Consider the following 18,842-nt stretch of genomic DNA (forward strand, 5'->3'; position numbering starts at 1 on the left):
TGTAAGATACAAATCACTAACTAAATGGATAAATCAATTATTTCTGCTCCGACCACAAAACAGTCACAAGACACAACGTAACAAGTCATAAAATGTCACATCCAGCATGCCTGTCAATCAGGCGCCGTCACATGACTCATTTACATACAGTATAGAGGGGACTATGGAAATGACCTATTTTCTGCATCATGCACAGGTAGAAGCAGGCAGACGATGGGATGAAGACCCAGATAACGAGTTTATATAAGAACGAGGACAAAGGAGCCGAAACAAGACAAACAAATCCAAGCAGAATCGGGTCTTCTACTGTCAGCAGCAGACACTAATTACCCCAATATCTTATATAGTGAGACACCCCTGCCTGCAGAGTAATGCATAATAGGAAGAAAGGACAGTATTATAGTAGTTATACTCTTGTACATAGGGGGGCAGTATTATAGTAGTTATACTCTTGTACATAGGGGGGCAGTATTATAGTAGTTATATTCTTGTACATAGGGGGCAGTATTATAGTAGTTATATTCTTGTACATAGGGGGCAGTATTATAGTAGTTATATACTTGTACATAGGGGGGCAGTATTATAGTAGTTATATTCTTGTACATAGGGGGCAGTATTATAGTAGTTATATTCTTGTACATAGGGGACAGTATTATAGTAGTTATATTCTTGTACATAGGGGGGCAGTATTATAGTAGTTATATACTTGTATATAGAGGCGGTATTATAGTAGTTATATTCTTGTACATAGGGGGCAGTATTATAGTAGTTATATTCTTGTACATAGGAGGCAGTATTATAGTAGTTATATTCTTGTACATAGGGGGCAGTATTATAGTAGTTATATTCTTGTACACAGGGGGCAGTATTATAGTAGTTATATTCTTGTACATAGGAGGTAGTATTATAGTAGTTATATTCTTGTACATTGGAGGCAGTATTATAGTAGTTATATTCTTGTACATAGGGAGCAGTATTATAGTAGTTATATTCTTGTACATAGGGGACAGTATTATAGTAGTTATATTCTTGTACATAGGGCGCAGTATTATAGTAGTTATATTCTTGTACATAGGAGGCAGTATTATAGTAGTTATATTCTTGTACATAGGAGGCAGTATTATAGTAGTTATATTCTTGTACATAGGGGGCAGTATTATAGTAGTTATATTCTTGTACATAGAGGGCCGTATTATAGTAGCTATATTCTTGTACATAGAGGGGCAGTATTATAGTAGTTATATTCTTGTACATAGGGCGCAGTATTATAGTAGTTATATTCTTGTACATAGGGGGCAGTATTATAGTAGTTATATTCTTGTACATAGGGGGCAGTATTATAGTAGTTATATTCTTGTACATAGGAGGCAGTATTATAGTAGTTATATTCTTGTACATAGGAGGCAGTATTATAGTAGTTATATTCTTGTACATAGGGGGCAGTATTATAGTAGTTATATTCTTGTACATAGGGGGCAGTATTATAGTAGTTATATTCTTGTACATAGGGGGCAGTATTATAGTAGTTATATTCTTGTACATAGGGGCAGTATTATAGTAGTTATATTCTTGTACATAGGAGCAGTATTATAGTAGTTATATTCTTGTACATAGGGGGCAGTATTATAGTAGTTATATTCTTGTACATAGGGGCAGTATTATAGTAGTTATATTCTTGTACATAGGAGCAGTATTATAGTAGTTATATTCTTGTACATAGGGGGCAGTATTATAGTAGTTATATTCTTGTACATAGGGGCAGTATTATAGTAGTTATATTCTTGTACATAGGAGCAGTATTATAGTAGTTATATTCTTGTACATAGAGGGCAGTATTATAGTAGTTATATTCTTGTACATAGGGGCAGTGCTACAGTAGTTATATTCTTGTACATAGGGGGCAGTATTATAGTAGTTATATTCTTGTACATAGGGGGCAGTATTATAGTAGTTATATTCTTATACATAGGGATCAGTATTATAGTAGTTATATTCTTGTACATAGGGGCAGTATTATAGTAGTTATATTCTTGTACATAGGGGCAGTATTATAGTAGTTCTATTCTTGTACATAGGGGGCAGTATTATAGTAGTTATATTCTTGTACATAGGGGGCAGTATTATAGTAGTTATATTCTTGTACATAGGAGGCAGTATTATAGTAGTTATATTCTTATACATAGGGGCAGTATTATAGTAGTTATATTCTTGTGCATAGGAGGCAGTATTATAGTAGTTATATTCTTGTACATAGGGGGCAGTATTACAGTAGTTATATTCTTGTACATAGGTAGCAGTATTATAGTAGTTATAATGTTGCACATAGGGGCAGTATTATAGTAGTTATATTCTTGTACATAGGGGCAGTATTATAGTAGTTATATTCTTGTACATAGGAGCAGTATTATAGTAGTTATATTCTTGTACATAGAGGGCAGTATTATAGTAGTTATATTCTTGTACATAGGGAGCAGTATTATAGTAGTTATATTCTTGTACATAGGGGCAGTACTATAGTAGTTATATTCTTGTACATAGGGGCAGTATTATAGTAGTTATATTCTTGTACATAGGGGGCAGTATTATAGTAGTTATATTCTTGTACATAGGGATCAGTATTATAGTAGTTATATTCTTGTACATAGGGGCAGTATTATAGTAGTTATATTCTTGTACATAGGGGCAGTATTATAGTAGTTCTATTCTTGTACATAGGGGGCAGTATTATAGTAGTTATATTCTTGTACATAGGGGGCAGTATTATAGTAGTTATATTCTTGTACATAGGGGCAGTATTATAGTAGTTATATTCTTGTACATAGGAGCAGTATTATAGTAGTTATATTCTTGTACATAGGAGGCAGTATTATAGTAGTTATATTCTTGTACATAGGGAGCAGTATTATAGTAGTTATATTCTTGTACATAGAGGGCCGTATTATAGTAGCTATATTCTTGTACATAGAGGGGCAGTATTATAGTAGTTATATTCTTGTACATAGGGAGCAGTATTATAGTAGTTATATACTTGTACATAGGGGGGCAGTATTATAGTAGTTATATACTTGTATATAGAGGCAGTATTATAGTAGTTATATTCTTGTACATAGGGGGGAGTATTATAGTAGTTATATTCTTGTACATAGGGGGCAGTATTATAGTAGTTATATTCTTGTACATAGGGGGGCAGTATTATAGTAATTATATACTTGTACATAGGGGGCAGTATTATAGTAGTTATATTCTTGTACATAGGGGGCAGTATTATAGTAGTTATATTCTTGTACATAGGGGGCAGTATTATAGTAGTTATATTCTTGTACATAGGGGGCAGTATTGTAGTAGTTATATTCCTGTACATAGGAGGCAGTATTATAGTAGTTATATTCCTGTGCATAGGGGGCAGTATTATAGTAGTTATATTCTTGTACATAGGGGGCAGTATTATAGTAGTTATATTCTTGTACATAGGAGGCAGTATTATAGTAGTTATATTCTTATACATAGGGGCAGTATTATAGTAGTTATATTCTTGTGCATAGGAGGCAGTATTATAGTAGTTATATTCTTGTACATAGGGGGCAGTATTACAGTAGTTATATTCTTGTACATAGGTAGCAGTATTATAGTAGTTATAATGTTGCACATAGGGGCAGTATTATAGTAGTTATATTCTTGTACATAGGGGCAGTATTATAGTAGTTATATTCTTGTACATAGGAGCAGTATTATAGTAGTTATATTCTTGTACATAGAGGGCAGTATTATAGTAGTTATATTCTTGTACATAGGGAGCAGTATTATAGTAGTTATATTCTTGTACATAGGGGCAGTACTATAGTAGTTATATTCTTGTACATAGGGGGCAGTATTATAGTAGTTATATTCTTGTACATAGGGGGCAGTATTATAGTAGTTATATTCTTGTACATAGGGATCAGTATTATAGTAGTTATATTCTTGTACATAGGGGCAGTATTATAGTAGTTATATTCTTGTACATAGGGGCAGTATTATAGTAGTTCTATTCTTGTACATAGGGGGCAGTATTATAGTAGTTATATTCTTGTACATAGGGGGCAGTATTATAGTAGTTATATTCTTGTACATAGGGGCAGTATTATAGTAGTTATATTCTTGTACATAGGAGCAGTATTATAGTAGTTATATTCTTGTACATAGGAGGCAGTATTATAGTAGTTATATTCTTGTACATAGGGAGCAGTATTATAGTAGTTATATTCTTGTACATAGAGGGCCGTATTATAGTAGCTATATTCTTGTACATAGAGGGGCAGTATTATAGTAGTTATATTCTTGTACATAGGGAGCAGTATTATAGTAGTTATATACTTGTACATAGGGGGGCAGTATTATAGTAGTTATATACTTGTATATAGAGGCAGTATTATAGTAGTTATATTCTTGTACATAGGGGGGAGTATTATAGTAGTTATATTCTTGTACATAGGGGGCAGTATTATAGTAGTTATATTCTTGTACATAGGGGGCAGTATTATAGTAGTTATATTCTTGTACATAGGGGGGCAGTATTATAGTAATTATATACTTGTACATAGGGGGCAGTATTATAGTAGTTATATTCTTGTACATAGGGGGCAGTATTATAGTAGTTATATTCTTGTACATAGGGGGCAGTATTATAGTAGTTATATTCTTGTACATAGGGGGCAGTATTGTAGTAGTTATATTCCTGTACATAGGAGGCAGTATTATAGTAGTTATATTCCTGTGCATAGGAGGCAGTATTATAGTAGTTATATTCTTGTACATAGGATCAGTATTATAGTAGTTATATGCTTGTACACAGGAGGCAGTATTATAGTAGTTATATTCTTGTACATAGAGGGCAGTATTATAGTAGTTATATTCTTGTACATAGAGGGCAGTATTATAGTAGTTATATTCTTGTATATAGAGGGCAGTATTATAGTAGTTATATTCTTGTACATAGGAGGCAGTATTATAGTAGTTATATTCTTGTACATAGGGGGCAGTATTATAGTAGTTATATTCTTGTACATAGGAGGCAGTATTATAGTAGTTATATTCTTGTACATAGGGGGCAATATTATAGTAGTTATATTCTTGTACATGGGGGGCAGTATTATAGTAGTTATATTCTTGTACATAGGAGGCAGTATTATAGTAGTTATATTCTTGTACATAGGGGGCGGTATTATAGTAGTTATATTCTTGTACATAGGAGGCAGTATTATAGTAGTTATATTCTTATACATAGGGGCAGTATTATAGTAGTTATATTCTTGTACATAGGAGCAGTATTATAGTAGTTATATTCTTGTACATAGGAGGCAGTATTATAGTAGTTATATTCTTGTACATAGGGGGCAGTATTATAGTAGTTATAATGTTGCACATAGGGGCAGTATTATATTAGGTATATTCTTGTACACAGGAGGCAGTAATATAGCAGTTATACTGTCTTTTATGTACGAGAATATCCCTACAACACTGCCCCCTATGTCCAAACATACTACAACTATAATACTGCCCCTGTGAACTGTAATACTTTATATTACAGTTCTGTGTGAGATTATTGGACTTTCTGGTTTACAGATTGCAGGGATGTCGCTTTATAGTGTTCCCATTGCTGATAACAGATGATCAGTTTTCGCCACTGTTGGTCACACAGGGGTTAATTATCAGGCTGACATCGGGGGTTTGATAAACTAATGCGAAAACCAGTAAATATGGAGATTGTGTTGGGCGTGAAAAGAGAATCCACCGTGGCTCTAATGTATTTCTCTGTGTTTCACGCAAATTATCGTCTTAACTGCCGAGCGGAGTAACCAGGCAACTCGCTCCGATCATCCTGCCCCCAAATACTGGAACGGAAGATGGTATTTAAAAGGTGAAATGTGCGCCGTGCTGGGATAATCAGCGGAGGCTGGCACTAGGACGCAGCGCGAGGCGGTGGCGTCTTCGGAGTCTGACGCTCTTTTAGGCAGCTTGCATGTGCGCAGACCCCCTGATCCTATAGCAGCTATTGCTAATGGTGGTCTTACCGAGGGTCGATCGGCCATATAGGACAGCGATCAGCGCTCATTACTGCCGTTTACATGTGGCAGATTATCTGCCCAGGTCCTCGGTGACACTTTCCCAGTTACACCCATATTGCCCATAGGAGGCAGTGTGACTCAGAAATAGAGTGCTAGCTCTTTGGGTTAAGCTGTATTCACATGGACAAGAGTGACTTTGTTCTCAGAAATATGGACCGATTTCGGGCTTGTAAAATTGCGATTCTCTGCGCAAATGTGATGCGATTTGCAAGGAAACCGCATTGCATCAACATTAGGGCTTATTTACACGGGTAAGAAGATCGCACGAGTTCAATGCATTAGCGCAACGCACAGGATTCGTCATGTAATACCCCGTGGTTTCCATTGGGTTAATTTACAAAGGTGGTTTCCCGCGAGACGGAAAAGCTTTGCATGCCCTATTTTTCTATGATATTGCATAAAACTCACCCATATCTGCTTTGCGCAGGTTAAAAAGTTTGTCGCACTCCCATGTAGACGTGATTTCATGCGAGTGCAATTTCTAATTTTTTCCTATTGAAATAAGCAATTTGAAAACCGCGCGTCCGCAAAAACACATCGCGCTGCCACCGATTTCCGTGTGCGATATCGATCAGTTTCTCGTACCAATATGGCACTCGCCCGTGTAAATCCGGCCTTAAGACGCATCGGAGCTGGGAAAAGGTTCAGAAGGGAGACAAAGCAAAGCGTAACCTCAGGAGCGCCTAAGTCATTCCCACATTACGCCCTCATGCTGCGCCTTCGTCTCCACGAGCGGAAATGTTATTTTGTAGGCCGTACAAAGAGCAATTATCACCACAAAGAGCGATGAATCAGCGCCGGAGTAAAACCTGGCAGCGTTACCCCAAGTGATCCTACCAGCACTGCGCCCAGTAAGACGTCCCCCCACATGAGGGCTGAGGAGCGCACGTTCAGGGGCGAGCGGGTCCGGACTGCAGGCATTACACGTATAACGACCCCATTACACGCAAGAGTTAAAAAGCAGCGAGTTGCATGTGGGATTTCTCATCTATAATAACTGGAGAGATCACAGGATGAGATATCTCCCCTAACGAGGAGCCCGGAGCTTAACTGCGAGGCGAAACTTTAATAACATCACAAGGCTCCGGAGCGAGTGCCAGCTGGCCGCGGCGCGGATACAAGACTGGGGAGCAGACATGACAGTTTCCGTATGAAGCAACCCCACAATTGGGGGGAACCCACCACATGAACAGAGAGATTTAAAGTGGACAACCCCATAAATCCTATCCTCATACAAGAAACATTGCAGTTCTCACAGTGGCCACTAGGATCAGTAGAACCACCTCCAGACAGGCAAAGAAAGCCAGCTCACTTTACAGCCTGACGTGAACTCAACAGAATGAGGACCAGTAATCCTTTGGGTCATTCTCCTTTGTGTGCTGTATAACACATGGAGCTCCCCTCCAATACAAGAATAAACCGGAAACCGTATGGGTCTGTATGCGGGTGATATGACCCAGTTTATGGCGAACCCAAAACGCGACCCTACCCGGAGCTATGTCTATGACAGACACCTCTGGACTCCGTATTAACTGGCAAAAACCTTACATTATGCCACTAAACCGGCTACATTGTGGGCGGTCGGAGGAATTCTGCGGTCTCACTATTTAAATATCTAGTGGTTAATATTCAGAGACTCTTCAGGCTCCCAGATAACCATTATTTATCCCCCACCGACCCTCCTGAGAGAAGTTCATGGTCTGTAAATTGCTCCCATTATCTGGAAAAATTAACTTAATTAAAATGATTATTTTACCCAAAGTATTACATCAACTGGCACGTGCCAACGTCCCGATGCCCAAGAGGTTCTTCCCTTTACTCAACTCATCGATCGCTCCCTTTGTTTGGGCTGCAGGTAACCCCTTTGTGACGGCCAATACCCCTTTTTACTGACCTCACTAATGGGTTGAACCTGCTCATATATCTTTTCACGGCCAGGCTCCTGCTCTAACCACCAGAAAAGGAGACACCTCAGATCCTGGCTGTTTAACCCCTTACATGCCACAATCAATAGCATCTGCAGCCTGTAAGAAGATGAGATGACAGGGGGGGATCCTTCTGTCATTCATTCATTCATTGGCACCCTACATTGGTATGGCAAGGTACTAATAGGTTCAAATGGCAGCAAGAAGCCCGACAAAGGCCACCATGTCTGCCATGTAGCTCAGCGTATTAGGCCCCACCTCTGCCAGAGTCTATTAGGTTATGTTCACACGGGGCGGGTTTGCCACAGAAATATCCGCCTGCGAATCCCTGGGTTAGTCCGCCATGTGGACGAGATTTGTCAAAAATCTCATTCCCACGGGCTAGCGATACCCGTCGCGACAAAGCCGGCACTGCGGTGCGGATTCCTAAGACGCAGCATGTCCCTTCTTTTTTTTTCTGCTGCGGCCGCATTCTTCTTTATGGGAGAGCCAGCCGCAACAGAAAAGCATGCGGCGAAGCTGCTCCAAAAGCCGCGGGTTTTGAAGTTGCGCTTTCCCATTGGAAGTATCGCTTTTTTTGCTGCGGCAAAACAGCAAGATTTTCGCCGAGAATACGACCCATGTGACCGCAGTAGAATGCACTACATAAGTAATGCAGTGTACTATCTCAACGATCACATCTTGAATTCCCCTTCAGGGACTAAAAAATAGCGTTAAAAAAAGTTCAAAGCTCAATTAAAAAGAAAAAATAAATAAATTAAAAAAAAATCGGTATTACCGCGGCCGTAACCACCCAGACAATGCAAAAGCTTTATTTATCATGCATGGTGAACATCCTCCAAAAAAAAAAAAAAAGTAGTAAAAAGCAATCCAGAAGTCCCATGTACCTCTAAGGGTGCCAATAAAAACCGCAACTCTTTGCGCAAAAAACAAGCCCAAATGTCGCGTTGTTGAATGCGGCCGCTAAGAGACCGTTGTTCCTCTTTAAAAATATGTTTTTATTCTGCAAATGTAGAAAAAAAGTAACATTTATATAAAATTGGTACGCGAATGAACCCACTTAAATCAAAAGGCGCTATTCACTGCGGCCGATACGCAGCGTCTTCACGGTCATGTGACTGAGCCCCGCTGTTCTGTACATGTATCTACCCTGTTTCCTTGAAAATAAGACATAGCATGATTTTCCAGAATTTTTGAGGATGCAAAATGATTTTTCAGGCTTTTTGAGGATGCTTGAAATATAAGCCCTACTCCAAAATTAAGCCCTGCTAACAGTTAATTTAAAAAGTCAATTTAAATAGTGTCCAGGCAGCTATACATGTAAAGAAGTTAAACCTTTTTGAACAGAAATTAATATAAGACACTGTCTTATTTTCGGGGAAACACGGTATGTGACCTTGGAAGCAATCTTTCAATAAAATGAACTAAAATACCATAATCCGCTAACCCGGGCGTCTTCCATCGTTCCTGGCGGTAATGAGGGCAGGTGATGTTCTCTCCACAGCGATCCAGTTTATCGGAGAACGCGCCGCTCTCCATAATTCTCTCGCCGCCGCCCGGCCGCACATGTCACGCTATTAATCATCGGGAATAATAGAAAAAGGACTTGACGCCACAAAGTGTTCATCTCCGCACCGTAGCAGGATGAGAAACACTAACGCGGGATACAGACAACACAAAGCTAGTCGTGCGCGGGAGACGGGCGCCGCAGAGCAGAGAGTCGTGCGGAGGATACAGGCGGCACGAAGCATGGAGTCATCTGGTGATGGGCGGCAAGAAGTATGGAGTCATGGAAGTGGCATGTAAGGGGGATGAAGAATTGATCATTGCATAACGGCTGATGTGAACTGCGCAAACGTGCGGCCGGCTGCTTTAACGGACGCAGTCATGGACATTGTGCGGGTGGATTATGTAACCGGTCACCATGGTGGGGGCATCTGTGTCTGTTGGATGAATGGTAAGGCATGTCTCACCCGCAGGGTGCTGCCGGCGCAAAGGGCCGTTTACACAGGATTATCGCGCAAAAGTTGTCCCTTTGGGAGCGGTCCGAGTAGTGAGCCGCGGGATAAGCCCTGGAGCCATCGAAGCCACGAGTGTCGGTTAGTCCGGATCATCAAGCTGAGGCCAGTCGTCGACCTTCTATATTGCTGGAGATCGCCCACCATCGAGACGGACTGCGACCATCGTGAACCGCTGGGCCACAGCGTGCCAGCCGAGTATTTAAAGACAGTAACTTCAGGGCCGGCGCGGCGGGACGGTGTTGTGAAGTTCCACAGTCAGCCTTGCCAAGCATTGAAACGGTGTCCAGTTAAAGGGACGGTTACCACTGATTCAGCTGCCAGGTAAAGACGGTCACCGATTACCGCGACAATTAAACACACGGAGTCTGGAAAAAAGCTGCAAAAGTCGGGAGAGGAAAATTGTAGGGAAAGTTCTGGAGGAGCAACCAGGAGAACGGTCGGTGCGATCACTTTATGTGGAGTTCCATCCCGTTAATCAATCAGTCGTCTGCTCAATGCCAGGTGGCAGCTCCTACTCTCTACAGCTCGCTCTAGATTTATGTTCATCCATCTCTCGGCCCCCCGGAGTCCGCAGGGTTACTGCCGAGCAGTCAGTGTATAAATATGGATAAACAGTGGCGGCAAAAGAGCAAATTATACGACTAAATAATGAAAATATCGCGCCGCCACGGCGGAGTCTGAGGGACCTTCTGACACAATCTGCGTTCCGAGTGATGAATATTCATTACAAAAATCAACTCGAGTGGCTGAACCTCAGCAGAACGCGCCGTCTAGTGCCGAAATCATTAACCTTTTCCTCTCAGATGCTTGTCAGCCAGACGGAGAGCGACGGAACGAGGTACGGCCTACGCTGGACTTCATAGTAGTCGCTTCCCTTCCCCCGCAGTAATGCAGTCGCTGCATTGTCAGTAATTACTGGAAGCATTACTCCGCCCTTCCAGGCTCCGGACTGGTAAAATGGCGCAGTTCTGGGGGAGGATATCACGTATCACACATATTGAGGTCATGGCAAAAAAAATAAAAATGTAGCAGCAATCCGGCCGACTTACAAGTGACAGAGAGGAATCGTAAATTTTGGCGCTTCTCTCGCAGAAATTACGCCTGGGCTGCGCTAGGAATTGATTCGACTATTGAGTATTTGCGGCGGTCCGCAAGACCGCAGCTAGAGCGTGACAAGAGGACATCAATCAGTAGCTTCACGAATAGTCGCGGTGTCGTCCGGCCTCGGGGTCATCTTACACTGGACAACTGTTGGGCGTTTCAGCGCCCGCCGGCCGTCCCGACTTTTATGGCGCTCGTGCTTTTACACAGTAGCGATAATCGCTCACATAACGGAGGCGCAGCACGCCAAGGAACCTTTCCTGATCGCCTGACTCCGTAGAGAGTAAACAGGCGGTCGTTACTAGATGAACGACCATGGGCGACTGAAACTTCGTTTAGGCGATTCTCGCCGAGTTGCCCCAGGTTCACACAGAAGGAAAATCGCGTGTAAAAGTACCCGTAGAGGTTGATGCCGCCGCCAGAACCTGCGACATTGCGTCAGCCAATACCTGGCAATCCCAGCCCATCACTAACAAAGATGCATCAATCAGTCCACAATGGCGCATCGGCACACGGCATCACGCATACAGCGACCAATCACAGAGAGGGGCGCCGCGCCGCATTATGTAACTTTGTGTTTATGTTATGGATGTGAACAGCAAATAACGGGAAAGAAATTGCAGACGACCGCCAATTCCACGGCTGCAGTTATGACTCAACCGCGGACAGGAATTAAGCAGTAAACTTTCCGTTGGGAGTCGATATTCGAGTACAGATGGGGCAGGCTATATAGCTGATGCGCTTTACGCTCTTCGCCTAGCCCATTGCCGTCTACTGATTGCCGAGCTATGCCAATAGCGTAGACGCGCTACAAAATCCACATCATGTTCGCAGGTGATACAGGTGGATATCCTGGCAGCTCAGGGTCGTCTTCAATGAGACCACCAGACGGGTACAAGGATGGGGGGCAACACTTCAACATGTGACAATCTGGATACCTCATGGCGCTACCCATGTAATGTGCCACAAGTTATTGCATGGCCAATCGCATCAAAGGACTACCATAATGCTAGTCTATACCTGTGTGACTATCCCATCATGTGGGCACTGTATGGCGGGATTATTTATTCACTATTAGACAGGATTATGCTAAGAAAAAACATAATATTGAGCCCAGTTCCGAGGAAGGCGGCCGTGTGCCATAAAGCTCTATTCGTTCCCGAACCGCCGCAGTCGGGATACAGCCGGTGACCCCAGTTATTGTAGAGAGGGCGAGCAGACAAGTGGCGACTCCCACAGGATGAGACCTGATAGCGCTTCCAGGTACGATTCCCCCTCCGCAGAGTCCACACTATAATTCTGCCGCTGCACACAGGATACGGCTGGTATATACCCGCCGTCGACTCCGTCGCTCATGTTTAATGCATCAGTGTATAAATCCATCCGCTAAAATCCAGATCCAGACAAATCCCAGGAGCATCAATGCAAACTACCAGTGACGGCTGGGAGCCGCGAACCACATTTATAAAAATCTGAAAAAAAACTCTTAATTCACGTGTCACTGGCGAACGAGAGCGTAATATTATATAAAGTGACGGAAGACTGCGTTATAATCATCACAAAAAGGAGAGAAAGCCAAAAAACAGATCCAAAATATCAACTCTCTTATGCAGAGGCAAAGCTGCAAAATAGATGTGATATCACCGAGAACGCAGCCTGTCCATTCACTAGAGAGCAGCGGTGACATCACCGAGAACGCAGCCTGTCCATTCACTAGAGAGCAGCGGTGACATCACTGAGAACACAGCCTGTCCATTCACTAGAGAGCAGCGATGACATCACCGAGAACGCAGCCTGTCCATTCACTAGAGAGCAGCGGTGACATCACTGAGAACACAGCCTGTCCATTCACTAGAGAGCAGCGATGACATCACTGAGAACACAGCCTGTCCATTCACTAGAGAGCAGCAGTGACATCACTGAGAACACAGCCTGTCCATTCACTAGAGAGCAGCGGTGACATCACTGAGAACACAGCCTGTCCATTCACTAGAGAGCAGCGGTGACATCACTGAGAACACAGCCTGTCCATTCACTAGAGAGCAGCGGTGACATCACTGAGAACGCAGCCCATCCATTCACTAGAGAGCAGCGGTGACATCACCGAGAACGCAGCCTATCCATCCACTAGAGAGCAGCGGTGACATCACCGAGAACACAGCCTGTCCATTCACTAGAGAGCAGCGGTGACATCACCGAGAACACAGCCTGTCCATTCACTAGAGAACAGCGGTGACATCACTGAAAACGCAGCCTATCCATCCACTAGAGAGCAGCGGTGACATCACCGAGAACGCAGCCTATCCATCCACTAGAGAGCAGCGGTGACATCACTGAGAACGCAGCCTTATCCAGTCACTAGAGAGCAGCGGTGACATCACTGAGAATGCAGCCTATCCATTCACTAGAGAGCAGCGGTGACATCACTGAGAACGCAGCCTATCCATTCACTAGAGAGCAGCGGTGACATCACTGAGAACGCAGCCTTATCCAGTCACTAGAGAGCAGCGGTGACATCACTGAGAACGCAGCCTATCCATCCACTAGAGAGCAGCGGTGACATCACCGAGAACACAGCCTGTCCATTCACTAGAGAGCAGCAGTGACATCACTGAGAACGCAGCCTATCCATCCACTAGAGAGCAGCGGTGACATCACCGAGAACACAGCCTGTCCATTCACTAGAGAGCAGCAGTGACATCACTGAGAATGCAGCCTATCTATTCAAAAGAGAGCAGCGATGACATCACTGAGAACGCAGCCTATCCATCCACTAGAGAGCAGCGGTGACATCACTGAGAACGCAGCCTATCCATTCACTAGAGAGCAGTGATGACATCACTGAGAACACAGCCTTATCCAGTCACTAGAGAGCAGCGGTGACATCACTGAGAACGCAGCCTATCCATCCACTAGAGAGCAGCGGTGACATCACTGAGAACGCAGCCTATCCATTCACTAGAGAGCAGCGGTGACATCACTGAGAAGGCAGCCTATCCATTCACTAGAGAGCAGCGGTGACATCACTGAGAACGCAGCCTATCCATTCACTAGAGAGCAGCAGTAACATCACTGAGAACGCAGCCTATCCATTCACTAGAGAGCAGCGGATTCATCTTGCCAACTGACTTCTTCGGAGTACCAGGGTTTCTCGGCACGCAGGGATCGGTGTAACATTTGGTTTGCTTTCGTCTCGCCACAAGACATGGCTTCCAACTTCTCGGCACTGGGACCCGCCGGGTGTTCACCTCAAATTACCCCAGTGTTTATAATGCATCCACCAGACCCCCGCAGCCCCCAGAACTCGGAGACAGAGTAAATCACTAAGAAGCAGAACTTGCCAGTAGCCGGCCCGGGATGTTTGACATTTGCAGAACATTGTGCAGCGCTGCAGCCGCCTGCCTTCCATTGTCTTCTAATTAAGATATTTCACCAGATACATTGCATCCACATCTTGTTCTCAATTAGCTTCTGGGCCGCTGCCGTAAAACTGAAATAAACCGAGATTACAGGGCGGCGACATCATGTGAACCCACAAATCCGTACATGGGCCGCAGATCGCCGGCGTCTGGAGCGTAGACTTAACCCTACCATGACCGAACAAAACAGGAAAGAGAAGCCGCAACTAGCCGACAAGGGTCGCCAGTTACAAAAAGGATCCGTTTTGTTTTCTAGAAACAGCGCCCCCTCTGTGCATGTCTGGTATTGCAGTTCAGCCCCACGGTCATTAACCCTTTCTGGTGTGATACAATTGCAAGAGGTTAAATTCAGACGGCGGATGATATAAGAAGGGATTCCTCAGCGGCAGTGAAATCTTAAAAGGAGAAGTTTCACCCGAAATCGACTGCTGGAACCAAATTTTTATAGTTCACATTTTTTTCAAGAATTTTCGTTTGATATTTTTACATTTTCACTTTCCTATGTGTAAAAAAAAAAATTCTAAAAACTTGCAGATTTCACAGCGATCACCGAGCCCAACAGTCTGAAGACTTCTCAGCTGTCCTTTAGGCTGCTTACACAGGCGGTTTCAAACGCCATCGACCACTGCAATGGGTTGAAAAACACCAAAACGCACAAGAATTAGGCAGACAGCGTTCGAAAACTGAGGAACGTTCATCTGAAATCAAGGGAGGCGTTTTACAGCGTTTAGCATAGGGCATTCCCACAGTCGTCAACAGGTGGGGATCACAGCTCACCTCTTCCCCTTTCATGCACAGATCACAACTTATACCCGCAACACTCATCCACAGTCAAGAAGTGGTGATCACAGCTTACCTCCTCCCCCTCCCTGTACAGGTCACAGAGCAGGCACACAACACCCTCCCATAAAAGTCTATGGGTGATGGTTACTCTCCCATAGAAGTCAATGGATTATCCCCAAACTATAGGTTCCTATGGTGATTGCTGCTGAACGGGTGTTAGCGGCCTCACAACCAAGATGGCCGCTGTCATCTATATCTACAGAAAGTGGAGTAAAAGTCTACAATGAGAAAATAAACCCTCACAGATGTGGAGGGCGCGTCACTAACTGGTTTACTCAGTAGAAAACAATATAGGTGTTGCATCTCAGCGAGGCAAATGTCCAGTAACCGCCTCCTCCCAATGCCCGCGCCGCGGTCCGCACGTCTGCGCTGAGAGACTCTGTTCCTTTAATCGGAATATCTGAAATCCTTCCAGCTGCTAATGGTAAAAATAGCTCAGCCCGGTGTGCGCGAGGCGGCGCTCCGATTGCAGGTTCCCCGCGGTTTCTCCAGAGGGAGCGACAATGTTCTGCGTGTTCAGAGAAGGAAAATGGGAAATTCACGTTCCGTCTGTGATGTTCACATCAAGCGGGATGTACGGCGTACACGAGCCAGAGCACAAGACATTCCGGAGAACCCAGCGTACCTCTCTAATTCGTTACTATTGTATCCAGTCTGGAGATTCCTCTGTGATAGAAGTGTGATACATTGTAACAAACTGGCAGAATGGAGACATTTGTGCTGCTGATCACATTGAAGTGTTCGGCCAAATACGGTTAGAGGGCGCGTTTACACGTGAATGCGGAAATGCTGCAAAACCGCAGGCTGGCGTGACAGCAGAACATCGGCAGCGTTCTCGGTCCTCTACATGGAACGCGACTTGCTTCAATCCCATTTACTTTAAGAGTAAATGTTCTGCAGTGTGTGGACTCCCCCTTAAAGGGGTTGTACCAAGATTCACTCCTCTGGACGGGTGATAAAAGTCTGATTGGTGGGAGTTTCACCGCTAAGACCCCCACTGATCCTGAGAACGAGGGTCCCGAAGCCACTCTCCTCCTCATGGAAACTGAATGGAGTGATGACAGTGGATGCTCAGCGCCGCTCACTTCATTTCACTGGGGCTGATGACAATAGCTGCTCTCCCCGGGAGTCCCGATGCCACACATACACGATGGGCATGGGTGGTATGTGGCATTGTTCCTCCCCAACCCCCAACCTATGGCTGGTGAGTGCGGGCCACAGTGTCCTCTACAGTTACAGGTCTAGCCCCCCTCTATTGGTCCACATCTATAAATGCCCTTAGCTTGTCATGTGGTCATCCAACCACATGATGGCAGTATTACAAACACATGACACGCTAAGACGTATATACACGATACTTACATTAAAAAATGTTGCTGCTTTACCACTGAAAAATCGCCACTAGGGGTCTCTCTTCCAGCTTCTCTGCAATCCACTGGCTGTCATTAGAGTGGTTGCCCAGTTGCAAACTATTGATGGCCTATTAACCCTTTCCAATCCACTGTCTGATGTCTGAAGACATTATGATTTGAGGCTGTACAGCTCCGATGTTTGAAGATGTCCATTGGGGTTCTCTTACTGTATATTGCCAGCCTCTCTGCTGTCAGAGCCTATCCAACGTATCACCTCATGCAGTACTGGCTTTAGCCAGCAGATAGCGCCATCGTATAATGGCAGAAAAAGTGTAAGCCCCCTAGGAAAACTAGGATAACAAATTGGATTGGAAAGGGTTAATGCAGGCTCTGGCCGCCTGAACCCCCTACTGATCAGCTGTTCTCTGGGCCCCTGTGCTCATGTCCTGGTGAGACCCCCAGGGGTGCGTGCACACATTATACTGGGTTTACTAACCATTTGGCCAGAATGTCTCTGAATGCCTGATCCTCCTGGGAAAGCAGAGGGGCGGACATTCTGATACTGTATCCCTGCTGATTGGACCAAAGACAGTGTAATGCAGTGTGGGAAGTAAGGACAAGGAAGTCAGGACAGTAAACTACTGGCAGCATGTTAGGTTTGCTACACACCCCTCCCTGAAAGTGGATTGCAAACAGCAGAACAAGACAAAAATATGGATAAGACCACCTAAAAATCAGAACTTATGGACATGAAACAGGGTGCACACAGCAGCAAATGAGGGGTAAAGAGAACCTGGTGTATTTTAGAAGACTTGCTGAAAAGTCAGGTACGCTTTAAGCTTCTGTATATAAACAAGAAGCTTCATATTCAGTGACACCAAGCAGAGGTCTTGAAAATGAAAATAAATTGCAACAAAGTGTATTAGAAAGTGACAGAAATTCTCATTATACGGGGATTAAACTTTTTTTTTCCTTTTTGCACAGCTGCTTAATGTTCTGTAACTAATGTCCCATGTAGTGACTGGGTACTAGGCCATCTTCACATGGCGAATGCTGCCAAGCAATCCACATCCAATCAGTGGCATAATCCGCGCAAATAAGTACTCCAATCACATTAATAGGCATTCACGCCGCAGGCTATACATTTTTCTGGCTCATAATCCACGCCAGGAAACCACATCTGAGTCCGAGTTCTGCCACAGATTTTGCACATGCTGTTGCCGTGGACCCACACGCAGATTAGCTCCTTACAATGGTGGCCGTCTTTTAATGAATGGTATACTCATGGATCTACTCAGGTTTGAAGTCGAATTGATGTGAATTCCGCATTAAATCCGTGATAAAATCCGCTGTGTAAATGTGGCCTGACGTGGATTCCACAGCTGGATCAGCCTGAAGAAGGGTTAGTCAATGTGGAAACGTGCAACAGACAACTGCGGCTCACCTGGAATTTTCGGATGTGGATTTTGAAGTGTGAAGTTGGGCTAAGGGTGAGCGCGCACACGGAATCCAAGCAGACCCTTCAGCTCTGAGGCCGTGTTCACACTGCGGATTATACTGACGCTTCGCAATGCGGATCCGTACTTGGATTTACCTTTGTCAACGGGCAGAATCCACGACCGGAATTCAGACGCGCAAAATCACGTTTCTACATCAAGAAGTGTCACTTGTTGATGCAGAAACTCATTGAAGCACAATATTCTGCAGTGGATTTTGCCCCACAATGAGGATAAATCGGTGCCGGATCCGCAGCAAAACTATGGCAGAAAAACGGGGATTTTCATTCATTTCTCTAGTTTCCGCGTTGTTTCCACACGAGGATTTTGCCTACTGGCAGGGAAACTTCCACGTGCATACGGCGATTTTTCCAACTCGGACCATTTCAAACGAATGGGTTATCTTCCTTTGCGATTTCTGTCCATCTTGGGATTGGACGGAACTCACGCAGAAACCTCACCTGTGCGAATATACCTACAGTAAGGATACTTCCGCTGCGGATCTAGGGCTTAATCTGCAGCTAAAATACAGATTTTGATGCGATTTCCTTCATTTGAAGGAGTAAAATCTGTGCTGAAGA

The 18,842-nt window shown here is 44.0% G+C and overlaps 1 protein-coding gene across 4 annotated transcripts in view; it reads right to left on the reverse strand.

Moving 5' to 3' along the window:
• Window positions 1–18,842, reverse strand: part of KALRN (kalirin RhoGEF kinase) — a 282,007-nt gene that overhangs the window by 187,703 nt on the left and 75,462 nt on the right. The gene's annotated exons all lie outside the window — the stretch shown is intronic.

This window comes from Eleutherodactylus coqui, chromosome 8 (genome assembly GCF_035609145.1).
Source record: "Eleutherodactylus coqui strain aEleCoq1 chromosome 8, aEleCoq1.hap1, whole genome shotgun sequence".
Lineage (NCBI taxonomy): Eukaryota > Metazoa > Chordata > Amphibia > Anura > Eleutherodactylidae > Eleutherodactylus > Eleutherodactylus coqui.